The sequence below is a fragment of the Pongo pygmaeus genome, chromosome 6 (assembly GCF_028885625.2).
Source record: "Pongo pygmaeus isolate AG05252 chromosome 6, NHGRI_mPonPyg2-v2.0_pri, whole genome shotgun sequence".
In the NCBI taxonomy this organism is placed as follows: Eukaryota; Metazoa; Chordata; class Mammalia; order Primates; family Hominidae; genus Pongo; species Pongo pygmaeus.
The window spans coordinates 28,118,789-28,141,800 of record NC_072379.2 but is presented as its reverse complement, the minus strand read 5'-3'; the positions used below and the strand labels follow the sequence as shown (position 1 = coordinate 28,141,800).

The window sequence follows — 23,012 nt, the reverse complement described above, 5'->3', positions numbered from 1 at the left end:
TGCGCTTGCCTCCAGGTAGCCGCCGTGGGAGAGTGGGCCGGGAGCGGCTGAGGGGGATGAGGGCGGTGTCTGGGGCTGGGGAGCGCGCGGCGGGAGCTCGGGCCTGGAGGCGTCGGGGACGGGCCGCGAGGGGACTGATGGGGTCAGGGTCGGGGCCGGGCGGGGGGCGGCGGCCGGGCGCTCCTGCCCGGGCCGACCCGAGCCCAGGTCGCGGGGAGGAGTTGGGGGGGCGCGAGGCCGCCGGGGAGGGATGAGGTGGCAGAGTGCAGCCGGGAGGCTGGGGCAGACAGGGAACGGTCGGGCGGGCTAGGCAGGAGCGCAAGGGGGCTGCAGAGGGTGGGTCCCGGCCGGCTTGATAGGTTTCCTGGTTCTCGGGAGGCGGGCCGGGGGTGTGGGACCCTGTGCGCCGCACCCGCCAGACAAGCGGCCGCCTCTTGTCCCCCCATCGCTGCATCGGAGGCTTTGGGGCCACCCGGACCCAGGGAGGGTTGCGTTTCCCACTGTCTTCCTGATGCTAGGACAGGTGTTTCCGTGGTCAGGCCTCTTTGTACTCCAGGGCTGGTGAGAATTTGCAGACTTACTGGGACGGTGACATTTGTGGGCAAACACGAATTTGACCCTACTCTGGAAGAAGATAGTGGCACTTAACAGATCTGATTTCTTGGATTCCCCCTCTTATATTTCAGCGTGCCAGGAGGGGGAAATGGTCTGAGTTCGAGTCTAGTTTAAGCTTCATTGGAGTAAAGGACAAGTATGTTACGTATATGGCGGTGTTTTAGGCATTGGGATGACTTTTAAACATTGTTGCTTATTAGTATAATAGGATACCCACAACAGATGAAAAACACATGCTTTGCGAAACTAGAGCGATTGGTTTGTGTTACTGGGACTGCTAATTTTTGTATTTTTAGTAGAGACAGGGTTTCACCATGTTGGCCAGGCTGGTCTCGAACTCCTGACCCCAGGTGATCCACCCACCTTGGCCTCCCAAAATGCTGGGATTACAGGCATGAGCCACTGTGCCTGGCTTCCTTATTTCTTTATTTAACTTTATTTGTACCAATTTTCCATAGAGGTTGTACTAATTTACATTCCCACCAACAGTGTCTAAGGGTTCCCATTTCTCTGTATCCTTGCCAAATTATGTTATTTATTTATTTTTATTATTTTTTGAGATAGTGTTTCACTCTGTCACCCAGGCTGGAGTGCAGTGGCACAATCTCGGCTCACTGCAGCTTCGACCTCCCAGGCTCAACTGATCCTTCTGCCTTAGCCTCTTGAGTAACTGGAACTATAGGCACATGCCATGATGCCTGGCTAATTTTTAAAATTGTTTGTATAGATGGGGTCTTGCTGTGTTGCCCAGGCTGGTGTCAAACTCCTGGTCTCAAGTGATCTTACCACATTCACCTTCCAAAGTGCTGGGGTTACAGACATGAGACACTGTACCTGGCCTGTTATTTTTTATCTTTTTAACAATAGCCATTCTGATTGAGGTAAGATGTATCTCATTGTGGTTTTACTTTGTATTTTGGTGTTCTGAAAAATGTCTATTCATGTCCTTTGCCCACTTTTTAATGCAATTATTTGTTCTTGTTGCTGTTATTGTTTAGTTGCTTGCGTTCTTTGTATATTCTGGATACTAGTCCTCTGTTGGATGCACCCAGCTTTCCTCTATGTTTACATTTTGCATAACCATAGAGTAAAGCATGAGCCTTATTATTCATTTGGAATTAATATCTTTGTATGGACATGTTATCAAGTTTTTCTTTATCACTATAGAAAACTGCTTAGCATACATGTTAACTGTTAAGTGGTCAAAAAAAGCAGGCTTCAGATTTTATTAAACTGTTATGCTAAATGTATAAATTATTTTTTTAGCTACCAACCAATAGTTGACCACATAGATGCCCAATTTAAGGCCTATCTTCAAGAATAACTGAAGATTAAGCGTTCCTTGAGTACCATGATTCTCGTGTCCACATGTGTCTTTACTTCATTTCACCTACAGGACATTCCCTGAAGTCTCTTGATCTATTAATAATGAAGAACCTTGACAGTAAAGCATGCTTGGTAAATCCACCAAGCTTTCTTTTTTTTTTCTTTTTTTATATTTGAGGCAGGGTCTTGCTCTGTCACCCAGGCTGGCGTGCAGTGGCACCATCATAGCTCACTGCATCCTCAATCTCTGGGCTCAAGCAGTCTTCCCACCTCAGCCATCCAAGTAACTGGGACTGCAGGAGCTTGCTACCAAGCTCAGCTATTTTTTATATTTTTTATAGAGATGGAGTTTCACTATGTTGCCCAGGATGAACTCGAACTTCTGGGCTCAAGTGATCCACCCATCTTGCCCTCCCAGAGTGTTGGGATTACAGGCGTGAGCCATTGTTCCTGGTCCCAACCTTTCACGATGTAATATTAATTTTGAGATAATAACACATCTTGAAGGCACATGCATGCAAGTGTAGTTACCTATCCTTAGGTGATTTCATCATTATGCAAACATCATAGAGTGTACCTACACATACCTAGATGATATAGCCCACTACACACCTAGACTATACCTAGACTATAGTCTTTTATGGTATGGCTTATTGCTCCTAGGCTACAAACCTGGACAGCATGGTACTGTATGGAATACTGTAGAATTATAACACAATGGCAAGTATCTGTTTATCTATTTTTATTTTATTTTATTTTATTTTGAGATGGAGTCTTACTGTCTCCCAGGCTGGAGTGCAGTGGCGTGATCTCAGCTCACTGCCACCTCCGCCTCCTAGGTTCAAGTGATTCTCCCGCCTCAGTCTCCTGAGTAGCTGGGACTACAGGCCTGTGCCACCAGGCCCAGCTAATTTTTGTATGTTTAATAGAGACAGAGTTTTGCCACGTTGGCCTGGCTGGTTTCGAACTCCTGACCTCAAGTGGTCTGCCTGCCTCGACCTCCCAAAGCATGAACCACCGCACCCAGTTGTATCTCTGTATCTGAACAAAAAAAGATACAGTATTAGACAGAAATAATAGGCACTGGGCCATTTGTAAGGGGGAAGGGTGGGAGGAGGTTGAGATTTGAAAAATTACCTATTGGGTACAATTCTCATTAGTTGAGTGATGAGCACACTAGAAGCCAAAACCTCACTAATATGCAATGTATCTAAGTAACAAACCTGCACATATATCCCCTGAATCCAGAAATTAAATAAATAGATGTATAAATAGCCAGGCGTAGAAGCTCACACCTGTAATCCTGGCACTTTGGGAGGCCAAAGTGGGCAGATCACCCGAGGTCAGGAGTTTGAGACCACCCTGGCCAACATGATGAAATCCCGCCTCTACTAAAAATACAAAAATTAGCCAGGCGTGGTGGTGTGTGTCTGTAATCTGAGCTACTCAGGAGGCTGAGGCAGGAGAATTGCTTGAACCTGGGAGGCGGAGGTTGCAGTGAGCCAAGATCACACCACTGCACTCCAGCCTGGGTGACAGAGAAAGACTCCGTCTCTAAATAAATAAATACATGTATAAATAAATGATAACAACAACAAAAAGCAAAGGTACAGTATTATAATATTATGGGACCACCATCATATATGTGGCCCAGCATTTATTGAAATGCCATTATGCATGTGCATGACTGTACCTGTTATTTTGTAATATATGTATATATCCTAATTATTTTTTTCTGTTAATTGTTAAGGCATTTGCATTAGTGTGTTAGGGCTGGGATAGCAAAATGCCATACACTGGGTAGTTTAAACAATGAAAAATATTTTCCCACAGTCTTGGAGGCTAGAAGTCCAAGATCAAGGTATCAGAAGATGTGCTTTCTTGGAAAATCTCTGTCCTTGTCTGGCAGATGACAACCTTATCTCTGTTTTCTCACATGGTGTTTTCCCTGGTGTCTCCTGGGTGTCCACATTTTATCTTTTTTTTTTTTCAAGACGGAGTTTCACTTTTTTTGCCCAGGCTGGAGTGCAGTGCTGAAATCTCAGCTCACTGCAACCTCTGCCTCCTGGGTTCAAGCAGTTTTCCTGTGTCAGCCTCCTGAATAGCTGGGATTACAGGCATGCACCACCATGCCTGACTAATTTTTTGTGTTTTTAGTGGAGACAGGGTTTTACCATGTTGGCCAGGCTGGTCTTGAAATCCTGACCTCAGGTGATCTGCCCGCCTGAGCCTTCCAAAGTGCTGGGATTACAGGCATGAGCCACTGCACCCAGCCCTACATTTTATCTTCTTATAAGGGCACCAGTCAGTTTGGATTGGGCTCCACTATAACTGTCTCAGTTTTTTTTTTTATGCTGAGGCTGGAGTGCCGTGGGATGATCTTGACTCACTGCCACTTCTGCCTCTCAGGTTCAAGTGATTCTCCTGCCTCAGCCTCCTGAGTAGGTGGGATTACAGGCATGTACCACCACACCTGGCTAATTTTTGTAGTTTTAGTAGAGATGAGATTCCACCATGTTCGCCAGGTTGGTCTCAAACTCTTAACCTCTGGTGATCCACCCACCTCGGCCTCCCAAAGTGTTGGTATTACAGGCATGAGCCACTGTGCCCAGCTCAGTCTCACTCTTTTATCACCTCTTTAAAGCCTTTATCTACGTTAAAATGACATTCTGAGGTACTGGGGGTTAGGGCTTCAGCATACAAATTTTTTGGTTGTTGTGGGAGACAATTCACGTTTGATAGATTTCTATCTTGACTTACCTTCCAGATCATGGCCATTTGCCTACAGAGTAGCACCCTTGGGGGTAAGTTGCAAGATCCCCAGTGGATGCCTGAAAGCATGCGTGGTACAGAGCCCTATATATACTATATATATATATGTGTGTATATATATATACTATGTATGTGTATATATATATATACTATATATGTGTATATATATACACTATATATGTGTATATAGATATACTATATATAGTGTATATATACATATATGTGTATATAGATATACTATATATAGTATATATATACTATATATATAGTATATCTATATACATATATATATACATATATACATACATATATGTATATCTATATACACATATATATGTATATATATATACACATATGTATGTATATAGATATACATACATATATGTGTGTATATATATACACATATATATGTATATAGATATACATATATAGTATATATATACACACATATATGTGTATATATATACATATATAGTATATATATACTATATATATGTATATATATATATACTATATATGTGTGTGTATATATATACTATATATGTGTGTATATATATATACTATATATATGTGTATATATATATACTATATATATGTATGTCCCACACTCAGCTAATTTTTTATTTGTAGTAGAGACGGGGTTTCTCCATGTTGTTCATGCTGATCTCGAGCTCCTAAACTCAGGTGACCTGCCCACTTCAGCCTCCCAAAGTGCTGGGATTACAGGCGTGAGCCACCACACCCAGCTGGGATACACACTCTTAATTTCATGTTCACTTGTTATTATCAAGCCATTTTCCAGAATATAAAATCTCTAATTTTCACAAAACCATTATATAAAGGGATAGGCAAGAGTATATGGCTACTATCTTTTTCTTTTCTCTTTCTTTGAGACAAGATCTCACTCTGTTGCCAAGGCAGGAGTGCAGTGACATGAACCAGGCTCACGGCAGCCTTGATCTTCCAGGCTCAAGGAATTCTCCCACCTCAGCCTCAAGTAGCTGGGACCACAGGCGTGTACCTGCATGCCTGGCTAATTTTTAATTTTTTATAGAGAGAGGGGTATTGCCATATTGTCCAGATGGGTCTTGAACTCCTGGGCTCAAGCAATCTGCTGGTCTCAGCCTCCTAAAGTGCTGGGATTGCAGGTGTGAGCCACCATGCCCTGCTTGTCTTCTTTTTCAAGTTGGTCAGTTCTCCTTGCAATGAATGCCTTTCCCCTTAAATCTGAACACCTGAGGAATTATTGACATAGAAAGTTTCCATTTCTTTCTTTCTCTCTCTCTCTTTTTTTTCAAGACAGAGTCTGACTCTGTGGCCCAGGCTGAAGTGCAGTGGCACAATCTTGGCTCACTGCCACCTCCACCTCCTGAGTTCAAGAGATTCTCCTCCCTCAGTCTCCCATGTAGCTAGGATTACAGGCACCTACTACCATGCTTGGCTAATTTTTGTATTTTTAGTAGAGATGGGGTTTCACCCTGTTGGCTAGGCTGGTCTCAAACTCATGACCTCAGGTGATCCGCCCACCTCAGCCTCCCAGTGTTGGGATTACAGGCCTGAGCCACCGCGCCTAGCCGAAAGTTTCCATTTCTTTATGTTAATGATTTACCATCACTATGTTGTGTCATGTCAAATTCAAGGCTGGCTGGAGCTGCTTCAAAAGTGGCGCAGAGGAATTCCCACAAAAGAGTGCCCCAAATGGTCCGGAGATGGGGCTGGTTTGAATTCCACAGGGCGAACTACTAAAATGCCAGGATGATCAGTCCAAAGCCTTTATGAGGGAGCTTACAGAGTGCTGTGGCAGTCCTCATGATGGACAGTGGGAGAAAAGAGGTGACCTATCCAGCTTTTTCATAGCGAGGAGGTCAGGTTATGGAGCTTTTGTTGTTTGGTTTTTGTTTCTTTGTTTTTGTTTTTTGTCAGATCACGGCTCACTGCAGCCTCGACTTCCTGGGCTCAAGTGATCCTCCCACCTTAGCCACCTGAGCAGCTGGGGCTACAGGTGCTGCCAACACACCTGGCTAATTTTTTTTTTTTTTAGACGGAGTTTTGGTCTTGTTGCCCAGGCTGGAGTGCAATGGCATGATCTTGGCTCACTGCAACCTCCGCCTCCCGGGTTTAAGTGATTCTCCTGCCTCAACCTCCCAAGTAGCTGGGACTACAGGTGCCCACTACCATGCCCAGCCAATTTTTGCATTTTTAGTAGAGACAGGGCTTCACCATGTTGGCGAAGCTCGTCTCAAACTCCTGACCTCAGGTGATCCACCCACCTCGGGCTGCCAAAGTGCTGGGATTACAGGCATGAGCCACTGTGCCCAGCCTGTCCATGGATTTTTTGAAAAATGTGCTTTGAGCAATCTAAAACAAAAGCAGTCTGGCTAAAATTTATATTTATATATTTGTACTGTATTACACATACTGATTTTGTGGAGCTATAATTTAATAAGCTATTTTAACAGTAATAAAACATTTTATAATTTTGTATAGTGTGATTTTCTAAAAAGTTTATTTAAGTGCAAATGCAAAACACAGGAGTGATCATGTTGAAGCACTAGGAAAAAACGTTGTGGGTAAAAATTCAACCTCAAATATGCAACTATTCAACTTCCAATGTAGAAATTATGTCTTTTTACAAAAGAATGAATATATTTGTTTGCAAGGTGCTCTTACACACACATACACACATACACACACACACACAGCCTTTAGACTATGGTAACCAGGCTGGGTGTGGTGGCTCACACCCGTAATCCCAGCACTTTGGGAGGCTGAGGTGGGCAGATCACCTGAGGTCAGGGGTTCGAGACCAGCCTGGCCAACAAGGAGAAACCCCATCTCTACTAAAAATACAAAAATCAACCGGGTGTGGTGGCATGCCTATGTAATCTCAGCTACTCAGGAGGCTGAGGCAGAGACTCGCTTAAACCTGGAAGGTGGATGTTGCAGTGAGCCAAGATCATGCCATTGCACTACAGCCTGGGTGACAGAGCAAGACTCTGTCTCAAAAAAAAAAAAATTCTTTTTAGGTGGTCTTTGGAAAACAAAATCAAATCTATCTGCAAACACATCTAGGTGGGGCAAGAGTATATGAAAATGGGACATTAATTAAGATTAATTGATGGAAAAAGTAGAAAGACAAAATCTCTTCCACAATTTTGATGAAACCATTCAATTTGTCTTTAATCACTCAGCTTTATAAGAAAATTGAAAATAAATAATTTACATTGTCCTACTATTTATGTTTTACTAACTCCATATGTGTAGGGTGTAAGGGATTTTTAAAAGAGAAACAATGTTGAGACTTGTAAACCTGAATTTAGATAAAAGATGAATCTCAAAAGTATTGATAATTTTGGAAAATAATTTTTAAGAAAGGCATGACAGCCAGTGATTATCTAGTTACACAATTTGTCAGAGATTGTGAAGGCTTTACTGTAAAAACTATAGCATGAACAATGAATCCTTGATGCTGAGATTTTGTCATCTTTCTTAATAGGTGAACATTATACCGCTGATTGCCAAAGCAGACACAATTTCCAAAAATTATTTACAGACTTTTAAGAGTAAGATAATGAGTGAATTGATTAGCAGTGGCATCCAGATATATCAGCTCCCAACAGATGAAGAAGCTACTGCTCAAGCGAACTCCTCAATTAACATAAGTTTCAGTAACAATATCTGACAAAGAGGCTATAAATGAGTTTTTATCCAGAATCCAGTGTGAGAATTATTTTATTTTTTTATTTTGAAAAACTTCTGCTGAGAATTGATTCTTTGTAAACAGATTTATTTAGATTTAATTCATACACCATATTCCTCAAGGATATTGGCTTATAATTTTCTTCTTGGAAGTATATTTTCTTGCTTGGATATCAGGGGGATGCTTGCCTCGTAAAATGACTCTGAAGGTGTTACCTCCTTTTTCTATTTTTTCAGATAATTTGAGGATGTTTTATATTAAATTTTCTTTTAAAGTTTGGTAGAATTTGCTCATGAAGTAATCTGGTACTAGGCTATGTTTTGGAGTTTTAGAAAATTACTTCTTTATATTCTCTATTTGTTAACAGTCTCTTTTAGCTATCTATTCTCCATTCAATATTGGCAGGTTATGTATTTCTAGTAATTTCACCATTTCTTCTAAGTTGTCAAATTGGTTACTGTATAATTGTTCATAGTAGTCCCTCATAATTCTGTTTATTTCTGTAAGAAATTGTAATGTCTTCTCTTTCATTTCTTATTTTACTAACATATTCTCTCTTTTTGTTCTTAGTCTAGGTAATGGCTTTGATTTTGATTTATTTTTCCATATCAAGTCTTAGCTTCATTGATTAATTTTTTTTTTTTTTTTTTTGAGACAGAGTCTCACTCTATGCCCAGGCTGGAGTGCAGTGGCAGGATCTCAGCTTACTGCAATATCCATCTCCAGGGTTCAAGTGATTCTCCTGCCTCAGCCTCCCAAATAGCTGGGATTACAGGAGCATGACCCCACGCATGGCTAATTTTTTTATTTTTAGTACAGACAGGGTTTCACCATGTTGGCCAGGCTGGTCTCAAACTCCTGACTTCAAGAGATCCACTGAGATTACAGATGTGAGCCACTGTGCCCGGCTGATTAAAAAAATATTTTATTCTCTATTTCATTTATTTGTGCTCTAATCTTTGTTATTTCTTTCCTTCTAATTTTTGGTTTAAGGTTTTTTTTTTTTTTTGAGGTATAAAGTTAGGTTGTTTATTTGAGATCTTTTTCTTTGAGATGAAGTCTCCCTCTGTCACCAGGCTGGAGTGCAGTGGTGCAATCTTGGCTCACTGCAACCTCCACCTCCCAGGTTTGAGCGATTCTCCTCCCTCAGCCTCCTGAGTAGCTGTAACTACAGGTGTGCACCACCACACCCTGCTAATTTTTTTTTTTGTATTTTTAGTAGAGATGAGATTTCACCATGTTAGCCAGCCTGGTCTCAAACTCCTGACCTCAGGCAATCCACCTGCCTCAGCCTCCCAAAGTGCTGGGATTACAGGTGTGAGCCGCCACTTGTGGGCAAGATCTTTTTAAAAAGGATGTAGGTGTTTGCTACTATAAACTTCCTTTGTTTTTTTATTTTAGATTCAGAGGGTATATGTGCACATTTGTCAAATAGATATATTGCATAATGGCGAGGTTTGGTGTCTAGTGTACCTATCCCTGAGATAGTAAAACATTTTACCCAACAGATCTTTTTTTTGAGATACAGTCTCACTCTGTCGCCCTGGCTGGTGTGCAGTGGTGTGATCACATCTCACTATTAACAGATAATTTTTTGACCATCAGCCCCCTCCCAAACTCTCCCTTTTGGAGTCTCGCTATCTACTGTTTCCATCTTTATGTCCTTGTGTACTCATTATTTAGCTCCTGCTTATAAGTGAGAACATATGGTATTTGATTTTCTGTTTCTGAGTTATTTCACTTAGGATGATGTCCCCCAGCTCCATCCATGTTACTGCACAGAGCATGATTTCATTTATTTAATGGCTGTGTGATATTCCATGGTGTATATATACCACATTTAAAAAATCCAGTCCACTGTTAATGGACATTTAGGGTTAATTCCATGACTTTACTATTATGAGTAGGAATGTAATACACATATGAGTGAAAGTGACTTTTTTATATAATATTTTCTTTCAGGTAGATGCCTAGTAGTATAATCACTGTGTCAAATGGTAGCTCTATTTTTAGTGCTTTGGGAAATCTCTATATTGTTTCATAGAGGCTGTGCAAATTTATAGTCCCACCAGCAGTGAATAAGCATTCATTATTCTCTGCATCCACACCAACATCTGTTGCGTTTGTAATAGCCATTCTGACTATGTAAGATGATATCTTATTGTGTGTGTGTGTGTGTGTCTATGTGTGTGTGTTTGAGTCAGAATCTCACTCTGTCACTCAGGATGGAGTTCAGTGGTGTGATCTTGGCTCACTGCAAACTCCACCTCCTAGGTTCAAGGGATTCTCCTGCCTCAGCTTGCCAAGTAGCTAGGAGTACAGGCGCCTACCATCATGCCCAGCTAATTTTTGTATTTTTAGTAGAGATGGGGTTTAACCATATTGGTCAGGCTGGTCTTGAATTCCTGACCTCAGGTGATCCACTCACCTTGGCCTCCCAAAGTGCCAGGATTACAGGTATGAGTCACTGTGCCCGGCCTTTATTGTGGTTTTAATTTGCATTTCTCTGATGATTGGTGGTGTTGAGCAATTTTTCTTTTTCTTTCTTTTCTTTTTTCTTTTATTATTATTATACTTTAAGTTTTAGGGTATATGTGCACAATGTGCAGGTTAGTTACATATGTATACATGTGCCATGCTGGTGTGCTACACCCATTAACTCATCATTTAGCATTAGGTATGTCTCCTAAAGCTATCCCTCCCCCCTCCCCCCACCCCACAACAGTCCCCAGAGTGTGATGTTCCCCTTCCTGTGTCCATGTGTTCTCATTATTCAATTCCCATCTATGAGGGAGAACATGCGGTGTTTGTTTTTTTGTCCTTGCGATAGTTTACTGAGAATGATGATTTCCAATTTCATCCATGTCCCTACAAAGGACATGAACTCATCCTTTTTTATGGCTACATAGTTTTCCACGGTGTATATGTGCCACATTTTCTTAATCCAGTCTATCATTGTTGGACATTTGGGTTGGTTCCAAGTCTTTGCTATTGTGAATAGTGCCACAATAAACATACATGTGCATGTGTCTTTATAGCAGCATGATTTATAGTCCTTTGGGTATATACCCAGTAATGGGATGGCTGGGTCAAATGGTATTTCTAGTTCTAGATCCCTGAGGAATCGCCACACTGACTTCTACAAGGGTTGAACTAGTTTACAGTCCCACCAACAGTGTAAAAGTGTTCCTATTTCTCCACATCCTCTCCAGCACCTGTTGTTTCCTGACTTTTTAATGATTGCCATTCTGACTGGTGTGAGATGGTATCTCATTGTGGTTTTGATTTGCATTTCTCTGATGGCCAGTGATGGTGAGCATTTTTTCATGTGTTTTTTGGCTGCATAAATGTCTTCTTTTGAGAAGTGTCTGTTCATGTCCTTCGCCCACTTTTTGATGGGGTTTTTTTTTTTTTTTTCTTTTAAATTTGTTTGTGTTCGTTGTAGATTCTGGATATTAGCCCTTTGTCAGAAGAGTAGGTTGCAAAAATTTTCTCCCATTTTGTAGGTTGCCTGTTCACTCTGATGGTAGTTTCTTTTGCTGTGCAGAGCTCTTTAGTTTAATTAGATCCCATTTGTCAATTTTGACTTTTGTTGCCATTGCTTTTGATGTTTTAGACATGAAGTCCTTGCCCATGCCTGTGTCCTGAATGGTAACACCTAGGTTTTCTTCTAGGGTTTTTATGGTTTTAGGTCTAATGTTTAAGTCTTTAATCCATCTTGAATTAATTTTTGTATAAGGTGTAAGGAAGGGATCCAGTTTCAGCTTTCTCCATATGGCTAGCCAGTTTTCCCAGCACCATTTATTAAATAAGGAATCCTTTCCCCATTTCTTGTTTTTCTCAGGTTTGTCAAAGATCAGATAGTTGTAGATATGCGGCATTATTTCTGAGGGCTCTGTTCTGTTCCATTGGTCTATAGCTCTGTTTTGATACCAGTCCCATGCTGTTTTGGTTACTGTAGGCTTGTAGTATAGTTTGAAGTCAGGTAGTGTGATGCCTCCAGCTTTGTTCTTTTGGCTTAGGATTGACTTGGCAATGTGGTCTCTTTTTTGGATCCATATGAACTTTAAAGTAGTTTTTTCCAATTCTGTGAAGAAAGTCATTGGTAGTTTGATGAGGATGGCATTGAATCTATAAATTACCTTGGGCAGTATGGCCATTTTCATGATATTGATTGTTCCTACCCATGAGCATGGAATGTTCTTCCATTTGCTTGTATCCTCTTTTATTTCATTGGGCAGTGGTTTGTAGTTCTCTTTGAAGAGGTCCTTCATGTCCCTTGTAAGTTGGATTCCTAGGTATTTTATTCTCTTTGAAGCAATTGTGAATGGGAGTTCACTCATGATTTGGCTCTCTGTTTTTCTGTTATTGGTGTATAAGAATGCTTGTGATTTTTGTACATTGATTTTGTATCCTGAGACTTTGCTGAAGTTGCTTATCAGCTTAAGGAGATTTTGGGCTGAGACAATGGGGTTTTCTAGATATACAATCATGTCATCTGCAAACAGGGACAACTTGACTTCCTCTTTTCCTAATTGAATACCCTTTATTTCCTTCTCCTGCCTAATGACCCTGGCCAGAACTTCCAACACTATGTTGAATAGGAGTGGTGAGAGAGGGAATCCCTGTCTTGTGCCAGTTTTCAAAGGGAATGCTTCCAGTTTTTGCCCATTCAGTATGATATTGGCTGTGGGTTTGTCATAGATAGCTCTTATTATTTTGAGATACGTCCCATCAATACCTAATTTATTGAGAGTTTTTAGCATGAAGGGTTGTTGAATTTTGTCAAAGGCCTTTTCTGCATCTATTGAGATAATCATGTGGTTTTTGTCTTTGGTTGTTTATATGCTGGATTACATGTATTGATTTGCGTATATTGAACCAGCCTTGCATCCCAGGGATGAAGCCCACTTGATCATGGTGGATAAGCTTTTTGATGTGCTGCTGGATTCGGTTTGCCAGTATTTTATTGAGGATTTTTGCATCAATGTTTATTAAGGATATTGGTCTAAAATTCTCTTTTTTTGTTGTGTCTCTGCCAGGCTTTGGTATCAGGATGATGCTGGCCTCATAAAATGAGTTAGGGAGGATTCCCTCTTTTTCTATTGATTGGAATAGTTTCAGAAGGAATGGTACCAGTTCCTCCTTGTACCTCTGGTAGAATTCGGCTGTGAATCCATCTGGTCTTGGACTCTTTTTGGTTGGTAAGCTATTGATTATTGCCACAATTTCAGAGCCTGTTATTGGTCTATTCAGAGATTCAACTTCTTCCTGGTTTAGTCTTGGGAGGGTGTATGTGTCGAGCAATTTATCCATTTCTTTTAGATTTTCTAGTTTATTTGTGTAGAGGTGTTTGTAGTATTCTCTGACGGTAGTTTGTATTTCTATGGGATCAGTGGTGATACCCCCTTTATCATTTTTTATTGGGTCTATTTGATTCTTCTCTCTTTTCTTCTTTATTCGTCTTGCTAGCAGTCTATCAATTTTGTTGATCCTTTCAAAAAACCAGCTCCTGGATTCATTAATTTTTTGAAGGGTTTTTCGTGTCTCTATTTCCTTCAGTTCTGCTCTGATTTTAGTTATTTCTTGCCTTCTGCTAGCTTTTGAATGTGTTTGCTCTTGCTTTTCTAGTTCTTTTAATTGTGATGTTAGGGTGTCAATTTTGGATCTTTCCCGCTTTCTCTTGTGGGCATTTAGTGCTATGAATTTCCCTCTACACACTGCTTTGAATGTGTCCCAGAGATTCTGGTATGTTGTGTCTTTGTTCTCGTTGGTTTCAAAGAACATCTTTATTTCTGCCTTCATTTCGTTATGTACCCAGTAGTCATTCAGGAGCAGGTTGTTCAGTTTCCATGTAGTTGAGTGGTTTTGAGTGAGATTCTTAATCCTGAGTTCTAGCTTGATTGCACTGTGATCTGAGAGATAGTTTGTTATAATTTCTGTTCTTTTACATTTGCTGAGGAGAGCTTTACTTCCAAGTATGTGGTCAATTTTGGAATAGGTGTGGTGTCGTGCTGAAAAAAATGTATATTCTGTTGATTTGGGGTGGAGAGTTCTGTAGATGTCTATTAGGTCCACTTGGTGCAGAGCTGAGTTCAATTCCTGGGTATCCTTGTTAACTTTCTGTCTTGTTGATCTGTCTAATGTTGACAGTGGGGTGTTAAAGTTTCCCATTATTATTGTGTGGGAGGTATTGAGCAATTTTTCATATGTTTGATGGCCACTTGTATGTCTTCTTTTGAGAAATGTCTGTTTATATGCTTTGCAGTCTTTTTAATGGGGTTGTTCTTTGTTGTTGTTGAGTTGTTTGTGTTCTTTGTAGATTCTGGATATTAGTCCTTTGTCAGATGCAAATATTTTGTTCCTATTGTGTAGGTTATCTGTTTGTTGATTATTTCTTTTGCTGTGCTCTTTAGTTTAAGTCCCGTTTGTGTATGTTTAGTTTTGTTGCATTTGCTTTTCAGGTCTAATTTATGAATTATTTATCTAGGCCAATATGTAGAAGAGTTTTTCCTAAATTTTCTTCTAGGATTTTTATAGCTTCTGGTCTTTCATTTAAGTCGTTAATGCATCTTGAGTTAAAGTTTGTATATGATAAGAGATGGGGATTCAGTTTCCTTCTTTTGCCTATGGGTAGCCAATTTTCCCAGCACCATTGATTGAACAGAATGCCCTTTCCCCATTGTTTATTTTTGCCAACTTTGTCAAAGATCACTTGGTTGTAGGCATGTGGCTTTATTAGTGGTTCTTTATTCTCTTTTCTTTCACAATTTTTTTGTCCTTTTTTTAGCTGTATCCTTCCTAACAGTGAACTCTCTATTCTGTTCCATTAATCTAACTATTTTTGTACCAATTCCATACTGTTTTATTTAGTATAGCATTAGCACTATAGTATAATTTGAAGTCAGACACATGATGCCTCTGGCTTGGTTCTTTTTGCTTAGGATTACTTTGGCTATTTAGATGCTTTTTTGGTTTCATATGATATTTAGGATCGCTTTTTCTAATCCTATGAAAAATGATGTTGGTAATTTGATAGGAATTGTGTTGAATCTGTAGATTGCTTTGGTTAGTAAGGTCTTTGTAATTATATTTATTCTTCCAATCCAAAAATTCCATAAATTTTTGGGATAGTTTCAGTAAGATTGATACCAGCTCTTCATTGTACTTCTTGCAAAATTTGGCTGTAAACCCATCTGTTCTTGTTTTTTTTTTTTGTTTGAAATTATTTTATTACTCAGTCAATTTTATTACTTCTTATTCGTCTATTTTGGGTATCTATTTTTTCCTGGTTCAGTCTTAAGAGGTTTTATGTTTCCAGGAATTTATCCATTTTCTTATTTTTTAAAGGAATATAAAACTATTATTCACCACTGTTCACCAGTATTTACAATAAGGTAGACAATATACAGTTGGATAACATCCTGATTAACACAAAGTTGTTTTTCCTGGCTTTTGCTGGAGGAGTAAAGCAAATACTGAAAAGATTGAGCCTACATGTAAGGAATGAGTTGGGGTAAAGAAAAAACATGCAAGTATTTTAGTTAACTTTTGTAATTTAAGCTATGAAGAGGGCTTTTTTTTTTTTGAGACGGAGTCTCACTCTGTTGCCCAGGCTTGAGTGCAGTGGTGCCATCTTGGCTCATTGCAACATCCACCTCCTGGATTCGAACAATTCTCTAGAAGAGGCCATTTTTTATTGCAGATCTGAAGAGCTATTATTCACTGCCTTCAAGCTGCTCTGGGTCAAAGGTCTGTGGCATCTCTGGCCCTGTGCCCCTCCTGCTTGAGCCACATCTGAGCAGGGAGGGACGAATTTAACCATTTTATCTAGGTTTTCTAGTTTGTATACGTAAAGATATTCATATTAGTCTCTGATGATCTTGTTTTCTGTGGTATCCATTGTAATGTCACATATCACTTCTGATTGTGCTTGTGCTTACTTGAATCTTCTCTCTTTTTTCTTGGTTAATCTAGCTAGCACCATATCAATTTTCTTTCTTTTATTTGCTTTTTTGAGACAGAGTTTTGCTTTGTTGTCCAGGCTGGGGTGCAGTGGGGCGATCTTGGCTCACTACAACCTCTGCCTCCCAGGTTCAAGCAATTCTTATGCCTCAGCCTCCTGAGTAGCTGGGATTACAGGCATCTGCCACCATGCCCAGCTGATCTTTTGTATTTTAGTAGAGATAAGGTTTCACCATCATGCCCAGGATGGTCTTGAAATCCTGAGCTCAGGTGATTCACCTGTCTCACCCTCCAAAAATGGTAGGATTACAGCATGAGCCACTGTGCCCAGCCTGGCACCATATCAATTTTCTTATCTTTTCAAAAAACAAAACAGGTTTTTTGAACTAACACAGTCAGACAAAAAATAAACAAAATTTAAATAAGAGTTCAAGAAATAAGAAATTATGTAAAGCAACCAAACTTATGAGTTTTAGGCATTCCTGAGAGAGAAGAGGAAAAGGTAAAAAGATTAGAAACATATTTGAGGGAATAATCAAGAAAATTCTCTTGGCCTTGCTAGAAAGGTACACATCCAGATGCAAGAAGCTCAGAGAATACCTGGAAATATTTTGCAAGATGAACTTCACCAGACTATCCAAACTCAACTAGAAAGAAAATACTCTGAAAGAAGCAAGAGAGACTTTTCAAATCCTCTATAAAGGAAATCAACATTAGACTAACAGCAGACTTCTCAGAAGAAACTTTACATGCTAGAAGGTATTGGGATCCTATTTTCTGTCTGTCTTCTGGTTAGTCTAGCCTATTGTTAAAGCTTTCAACTGTAAACCAGCCCTTCAGTGTGTTTTTCATTTCCAGAAATTCCATTGTTTTTATTTAAAGATATCTGTACTTCGCTCACATTCTGCATTGTTATGATATCTTTGTGTTGATTTTCAACTTTCTCTTGGATCTCTTTGAGCTTCCTTATAATCCATATTTTGAATCATTATCTTTCATTTCAGAATTTTCATTTTGGTTAGTTAGGATCCATTGCCAGAGAGCTAGTGTGTCCTTTGGTAGTTTCAAAATATTCTGCTTTTTTTTTTTTTTTATTCATGATGCCAAAGTTCTTATGATGGTTTCTTCTCATGTGGGAAGGTTGCCAATTCTTATTTTTGAATTTATTTTAATTTAGATGGGGCCTTTCCCCCTTGTGGGTGTAACTATAGCATATATCAGGTAATGGGCTTTGGCTTTGTTTCTTTAGCCCTGTGCCCTTCTGTCAGTAGACTTTTTATTGGTTTGTGCAGTTTAACCTGCATGCCAGTAAGTGGAAATTATGAATAAGAGCCAGCTATGGCAGAAGCAGATAGTGTGTGTTTGATCTTTGTTTACTGTGATTTCCTCTCTGTAGTTTCAGGTGATAGGCTGGTCTATGCAATGCCTAGACTCTGAGTTGCCTGTTCAGCAAAGAGGGGAAGACAAAGCTGGGCAGAGCTGGACCACAAAGCTTACCCACCAACATCTCAATGATGAATGTGAACAGTAGCCTTTACAGGAGTGGCTGGGGCAGCTCTTAGTGAAATGCTCACAGGTCTCTGTAGGGAGGGAGGAGTTGTACCAGCTCTATCTCCTGTGTAGGTAGGAAAATGATCTGTTTCCCTATCATACCCCTGTCCCAGAGCTCATGACTCTCAGTTCAGACAGACACTGTCATCTATCTCCAGGTCATAATGTAGCCAAGAGCCATTGAAAATGCCTGTCTTGTGGCTCTTCTTAGGAGCAACCTCAGGGTAGGACCTCTTCCCTCAGCCCAATACAGACAGCCCTGTGGCTTGCCTGTTCTCTCATGCAGGAATGCTGCTACTTTGTGTACATAGGGGAAGCAGCTTCACCTTTCAGCACATGAGGGTGGATTTCAGCTGTTGTAGTGTTGGCTAGCTGGGTCAGCACAGCCTTAGTCTCCAGAGGGAGTGATCAGGTGCCAGTGGTGGACTAGGCTAGCCATTTTTTTGATTCTCAGATCCCTATATGGTGCTCTGGATGGCATGCATAAGTACTGGAGGGACTGCATCAGGAAAAGGCTGGCATATGTGTCCTCAGGTACCCAGGGTTCAGGTGCTGGCTGTGATAGAGAGGGGCAGGTTGGCCCCCACACAGCTGGCAATAAACTTAGGCAGGGGCAGGAAGAATGCTCAGGCAATTGCAGAATGCTAAAGCGACAGCAGTGCCAGGGCAGATTACCTGGGGGCTAGGCTCTCAGAAGAGTGCAAGGCCACAGCTGAAATGATCAGATGGGAGCATTGTTCTTTATTCTTTTTTTTTTTCTTTTTTTGAGACAGAGTTTTGTTCTTGTTGCCCAGGCTGGTGTGCAATGGTGGGGCCTCAGCTCACTGCAACCTCTGCCTCCTGAGTTCAAGCAATTCTCCTCCCTCAGCCTCCTGAGTAGCTGGCATTACAGGCACCCACCATCTCACAGGCTAATTTTTGTATTTTTAGTAGAGACTGGGTTTTGCCATGTTGGTCAGGCTGGTCTTGAACTCCTGACCTCAGGTGATCTGCCTGCCTCAGCCTCCCAAAGTGCTAGGATTACAGGCATGAGCCACTGCACCCAGCCTGTCCTTTATTCTTAAAGGACAGTTGTTTGGGGGTAAAGTATTCCTTTTGTTCTTTCTCTTTCTTCTAGTACATTGAATCATCCCACTATTTCTTGACCTGCAAGATTTTTGTTGAGAAATCCATTGATAGTCTATTGCAGGCTCCCTTATATGGGACAAGATGTTTTCCTCTTGCTGCTCTCAAAATTCTGTTTGTGATATAGGTAAGGGTATACAAAGATTCAGTTTACAAAATGAATAATTTCTTTTGTCTTCTTTTTTTTTCGAGATGGAGTCTCATTCTGTCACCCAGGCTGGAGTGCAGTGGCGTGATCTTGGCTTACTGCAACCTCCACCTCCTGGGTTCAAATTATTCTCCTGCCTTAGCCACCAAAGTATCTGGGATTACGGGCCTGCACTACCATGGCTGGCTATTTTTTTTTTTTTTTTCGTATTTTTAGTAGAGATTTTCACCATGTTGTTCAGGCTGGTCTGGAACTCCTGACCTCAGGTGATCTGCCTGCCTCAGCCTTCCAAAGTGCTGGGATTATATGTGTGAGCCACTGTGCCCAACCTAAAAACAATTTTTAACTTTTATTTTAGATTCACTGGGTGGAAATTTAATAAATGTGTAGTACCATGTATTTTTCTTTTAATTTGCAATTCCTTGAGGATGTATGATGTTGATTATCTTTTATACATCTTAATTTGTTATCTGAATGTCTTTTTTGTTGGGGTGACTATTTGGATCTTGTGCCCATTTTTAATCGGGTTGTTCATTTTATTGTTGTTGAGTTCTAAGAGTTCTTTGTATATTTTGGACATCAGTCCTTTATCAAGTGTGTGTTTTACAAAGATTTTCTCTCTCAGTCTATGGCTTACCTTGTTATCTTTAACAGTGTCTTTGACTACCAGAAGTTTTAGTGTTTCATTTTGTTTTGTTTTTTTCTGAGATGGAGTCTAATTCTGTCACCCAGGCTGGAGTGCAATGGTGTGATCTTGGCTCACTGCAACCTCCCCCTCCCAGGTTCAAGCAATTCTTCTGCCTCAGCCTCCTGAGTAGCTAGGATTACAGATGCCCACCACCATGCCTGGCTAATTTTTGTATTTTTAGTAGAGATGAGGTTTCACTATGTTGGCCAGGCTGGTCTTGAACTCCTAACTTTGTGATCCACCTGCCTCAGCCTCCCAAAGTGCTGGGATTACAGGCATGAGCCACCACACCCAGCCCAGAAGTTTTAGTTTTAATGAAGTGCAACTCATCGATTCTTTCTATTCATCGATCATGTTTTCAGTGTTATATCGATGAAGTCATTGCTAAACCCAAAGTCTCCTATATTTCCTTTTATGTTATCTGTTGTGAGGGAGTGATGACTATCTGGACTGGTGGCACAGGCATAAAGAATTTACCTTGTTAAGGCAGAGGTTGCAATGAGCCAAGATTGCACAACTGCACTCCAGCCTGGGTGACAGAGTGAGACTCTCTCTGGAAAAAAAAAAAAAAAAAGAAAGAAAGAAAGAAAGAATTTACCTTGTTGTAGGTAGGGGAGGTAGATTTATTAAAGAAAGTAGAAAAACACATTGCTAGGGAGGCAATGGGCAGCTTGCAAGAAAGCAGCTGACTGCAAACCAACAAAGGATTGCTGGAGATTATATAGGATAGTTCTTAGGCTGTATGCTGAAGAGGGCTTTGTGTAGTGCTGATAACGCCAAGGTTGTGATGCAGGATTCCTCAGTCATTCTCAGCCAGGGACCTCTGGCCAGTGACGCCCCCACCTGGGCCTTTCTTGGGCATGCTACCTGCCACACAGGAGGCTCCCTGTCCACTTGGCCCAGTCTGGCTTGCACAGTGGCTCAGCATGTGGCTGGGCAATCATGCCCTAGCCTGCTTGTGTTATAGCTTCTACCTGAGATCAGCGATTCATGAGCTTTTTTCCCACATCCAAGAAGAATGAGGATACCCTGACAATTGAAGGATGAGGAAGGCAGAGAAGAATTTTATTGAGTGATGGAACAGCTTTCAGTGGAGAGGGGACCTGTGGGTGGTTTCTCTCCTTGTGTGACTAAGCCCAGGGCTTTTGTGGACTCAGAATAGGGGAGTGCATGCTGATTGGTTTGTGAGTATGCAAAAAGATTAAAACAAAGGCACCACCCAAAGGTGGGCACAACTATATAAAAAAAATTAGGAAGCATAGGTATATGTAAAACAGCTGAAGGGTGGGGATCAGTCAGAGGAATGTGCTCCAAGCAGGAAGACAGGTTCTCAATCCAGTCCATGGATTTGACTTGTAGCTTGGCTTTCAGGCTTTAAACTGTCTTTGGCTTGGAGGTGGGATTTCCCTGGGGACTTGCCTCTGTCTGCCTAGGCATTTGTCCACCTCCTGCCACTATCAGTGGCAGTGACTTAACTTGCAATTTTTTGTATCAGCCAAGGGTCTGCTGATACCTAGACACAGGAAGATTGTGAGTTATTTGTGCAGGAGGGCTGTGTGTTCTGGATTATGAAGAAAGGCAGACTTGTAGCTTATCTGCTTTTTTTTTTCTTTCCTCTGCTCCCACAAGCCTGACTCCCCTTCCCTAATTGGGACTCTACATTATCTTCTAGGAATTTTGTCATTTTATGCTATACATTTAGGCCTATGATCCAATTTGAGTTAATTTTGTGAAATATGTAAGGTCTGTTTATAGATTATTATTTTTGCATGTGAATATCCTGTTCCAGCACCATTTGTTGAAAAGAATACCTTTTCTCCATTCAATTCCCATTGCTTCTTTGTCAAATATCAATTGACTCTGTTTGCATAGGCATATTTCTGGGCTCTCTACTCTGTTCCATTGATCTGTTTATCTGTTATTTTGCCCATGCCATGCTGTTTTAATTACTATGGCTTTGTGGTAAATTGTTGTTCTTCAGTATTGTGTTGGCTATTCTAGTTCTTTTGCCTTTTCATATAAATTTTGGAGTTAGTTTGTTATTATTTGTTTGTTATTACATGTTATTTGTTATTTTGTTATTTGTTATTTGTTATTCACAAAATAATTTGGTGAAATTTTGATTGGGATTGTGGTGAATCCATAGGTTAAGTTATGGAAAATTGACATCTTGACAATATTGAGTCTTTCTATCCATGTACATGGAATATCTTTCCATTTATTTAGATAGTCCCTGAGGTTTTCCTTTTTTTTTTTTTTTTTTTTTTTTTTTTTTTTGTATTTTTAGTAGAGATGGTGTTTCACCATGTTGGCCAGGCTGGTTTTGAACTCCGGACCTCAGGTGATCCACCTACCTCAGCCTCCCAAAGTGCTAGGATTACAGGCATGAGCCACGGCACCAGGTCTGTCCCTGATTTTTTCAATAGTGTTTTATAGTTTTTCTCATCTAGAACCACTATGAAAAACAGTATGGTGGTGATATGGTTTGGCTGTGTCTCCACCCAAATCTCAACTTGAATTGTATCTCCCAGAATTCCCACGTGTTTTGGGAGGGACCCAGTGGAAGATAATTGAAACGTGGGGGGCGGGTCTTTCCCACGCTATTCTCATGATAGTGAATAAGTCTCACAAGATCTGATGTATTTATCAGGGGTTTCTGCTTTTGCTTTTTCCTAATTTTCTCTTGCCGCTGCCATGTAAGAAGTGCCATTCACCACCCATGATGCTTTTAAGGCCTCCCCAGCAAAGTGGAACTGTAAGTCCAATGAAACCTCTTTTTCTTCCCAGTCTCAGATATATCTTGATCAGCAGCATGAAAATAGACTAATATAGGTGGTTTCTCCAAAATTGAAAATAAAATTACCATGTGATCTAACAATCCTCTTTCTAGGTATATATCTGAAAGAATCGAAAGTAGGGACTTACTTAGATATTTGTAAAGCATATAAATCGCATTATTATTCACAGTAGCTGAGAGATGGAAGCAACCCAAATGTCCATCAACAGAAGAATAGGTAAGGGAGGATTAACCCTGGACTCTGTATTTGATTCCATTGGTCTACATGTCTGTCTTTATGCTACTTCCAAACTATTTTGATTACTGTACCTTTGTAATATATTTT

The 23,012-nt window shown here is 40.5% G+C and overlaps 1 pseudogene; it reads left to right on the top strand.

Annotated features, from left to right (window-relative positions):
- The first annotated feature begins 511 nt into the window (after positions 1-511).
- Positions 512-23,012, top strand: part of LOC129041488 (septin-14-like) — a 57,647-nt pseudogene continuing 35,146 nt past the window's right edge.